The sequence below is a fragment of the Corvus brachyrhynchos genome, unplaced genomic scaffold, assembly GCF_000691975.1.
Source record: "Corvus brachyrhynchos isolate BGI_N302 unplaced genomic scaffold, ASM69197v1 scaffold22, whole genome shotgun sequence".
Taxonomy (NCBI): Eukaryota; Metazoa; Chordata; class Aves; order Passeriformes; family Corvidae; genus Corvus; species Corvus brachyrhynchos.
In genome coordinates, this window is record NW_008238355.1 from 3,294,221 (window position 1) to 3,297,162 (window position 2,942).

Genomic DNA, 2,942 nt, shown 5'->3' on the forward strand with positions numbered 1-2,942 from the left:
TGGCAGAGCACCAAGGCACCCGGCCGTTATCCCTTTGCTTTATTTTATGTGTCTCTTATTGTCTTTATATTAAACCCTTTCAATTCTCACAGGAGAGTGAACCTCGTTTTTCACATTCCTTAGCATGCTTAAGGCTCCAGGCTGCCCGTCTTCAAGCTGCAGTTGGACTTGAGTGAGAGATGTGGCTGGGTTTTTGTTTCTTTGAACTCAGTAAATCTGGTAATCCCCTTCCCCTGCCTTGGTTACAGGGGGAAAGAGAAGCAAAAATACTTCTGTTTGTTGCTGTAGTTCTTTGGCTTTTAAAGCAGAAATATTCTTCATGCAGTGCCAGCAATGGTATTTTGGGTGAGGTGGGCATGAGCTCTAGGCCTTTGGCTTTTGCAAAAGGAAAAGGAGAAAAAGAGAAAAAAAAGGGAGAAAAAGAGGAGAAAAAGAGAAGAAAAAGAGGAGAAAAAGAGGAGAAAAAGAGGAGAAAAAGAGGAGAAAAAGAGGAGAAAAAGAGGAGAAAAAGAGGAGAAAAAGCAGAAAGGTTTTCCATGGAAAGTGTGTTTGCACCAAGGGAAGTCTGAACCTCATTGGGCTGAAGTTTCACCCTTGCAGGTTCTTGAGAGCTTTTATTGTTAATGGCCACGTCCTGTGACCAAGCTTGATCTGGGGAGGCTTGCAGGACACTGAAACTTTGGAGAAGTTTGGAACTTTGGAGAAACGTTTGGAGACTGAAACTTGCTGTGGTCAAAACTGCAGGTTTTTGGTTTTGCTTTGGTTTGGTTTTTTCTCCCAGTTTAAAAATTCCACCCTTTATTTTTGGTCTGAAACTCTCAGCCTCTCCCTCTGTAATAAATACTTTCAGATTCCCAATGCATACATTACAGGTGATGTCATGGGCTGTTTTATATGGGTATGGGAAAAACTACAAGTCTGTGTTTTTAGAACTGTGCCTGGAGGAGAAAGCATTCAGAGGTGTAATGGTTATGGACTTGAATGGACGCAGGGGTGGATGATGCTTAGGAGGACATAAGGGAGCTGTATACACCCAGCCCCAGCTTGTACTTTCCTCCTGCTATACAGATGAAGAGGCAGCAACTAACTGGGGAATGATGAGCAAGGCTGTCAATATTCGGTATGAGAAGTCAAAAGAGGAGTCTCTGCTGAGATCCTGGTAGAAGGGCCACCAGTAGCGTGTTTGTCCATTGCACAAAGTCCCTACACCAGTTGTGCAGTGTTACAGCATGTGCAGCAAAATGTGCCATGATACTACATGAATAAGCAGAGTTATTTCCACAGGCTTTAAAAAATATTACAGCTTTTAAACCAAAGGGGAAAGCCTCCCCAGAGGCTCTGCTGTGAGCCTTGACCCCAGAGCTGGATAATTCATAGTTTGATTTCTCACAGAGGCTGCTCCTACCTTGGAGAGGTCAGAAGAATGGTGTGATGCCTGCAGACGTTGGTCTGTGATTTTTTTTTTTTTTCTTGAGTTCATTGTTACGGGACTGATTTGACCTTGTCGCCTTGTGCCATGCAAATATTTAAAAAATACCTGCTGTGTCATGAACAAACCTGAGTTGTCCAGCCAAAGCTGAAATTTGGGAAGAGGTTTCATAATTTCAGGAACACCTCTTGCCAGCACGTGTTGCAAAGCTTGAGCAAAATGGACTTGGAAGAAAGGACAAGTCTGTACCATTGAGGGATACAGTGAAAATTAAATCAAGATAAGTTGGTATGTCCTCCTTGGATTGATGCACTAATTTAACTGTGGTTTCTGCATCAACTGTCTCCCCAATACCAAGAATGAATGCCACTTTTTTGCAGACTTTTTTGCACGGAATCCTGTGCAAGGGTGTGCAGATACCACTGGTCAGGCAGAGCCATTGGCATCATGAACCCCATAGCTGGAAGCATCAGAAAGAGGAGGATTTTGCTTCAACAGAGCAGACTACCACTGTAACAATCCACATCATTCACTAACCTCCTTAGGGCTATGTGGGCACTACATGAGGTCTTCTGCAAGCAGGTCCACGTGGCTAGTTGTTCTTCTGAGGGAAAGTGGCATTGTTTAGCAAGATGATCTTTTTCCAAACTTCTAAACTTTTATTTTATTTAAGGTAGTTTAAATGCATAATTTTGATAAATCCATCTTCCTTAGAGGGATCCTGCCTTTAAAAATGGAAATGTGGGGGAAGCAGTCTATCCTTATGCAGAGGTGAAACAGATGTTTATTCTCCATGGCTCTGGTCAAGCCTGCACAGACCTAGGGGTAAGCCCAATATTTATGGCTGAACTGGTGCCCATCTGATGCCCACTTTGCATGTTAGCATGATAGCCACAGTAACAGGACGCAGCTTTGTCTTCTATCCCCAGACACCCCATCCCAGTGGGTACAGTTCATCCTCAGGACCAAGCAGGATGAGCAGCACATCCCCCATGACTTGTTCTCTGAACTGGATGAGATCTGTATGAAAGAGGCTGAACATGCTGAGTAGAAAGAAATGGCAAGGTAAATAAATCCCTGCTGCTGGTTGTGATGGGAGAGAAGTGTCTACGCTGGCAGTACCCTTGGGCTCTGCTTTCTGCTTGCTGGAACACAAAGCTTCTGCAGCTGCAGGTGCTAATGTGAGGAGCCTTCTCCTCTTGCCACCTCAGAGCTTTAACAAAGAGGTTGGAGACTCGGAGCTGAAGAGGAGGTAAAAGACAGTATCCTACGTGGCCACTCTGTCCTTGCACAGCCTCTGAGCTGAGGAGCTGCATCACCAATGAATGGATGCAGCTGGACAATTGTTCCAATAGCATCAAAGACACTGAAGGTAATGTCGGAGCCACATCCCTCTGGGAGCGGCCAAGCTTGGGTTGTTACACCGCCCTTCACTCCCCAATTACCCCTGTCCCAAGAACACATCCTTCTTCAGAAGTCCTGCTAGATCTTTAAATTCTGGAGTCATCTCTCA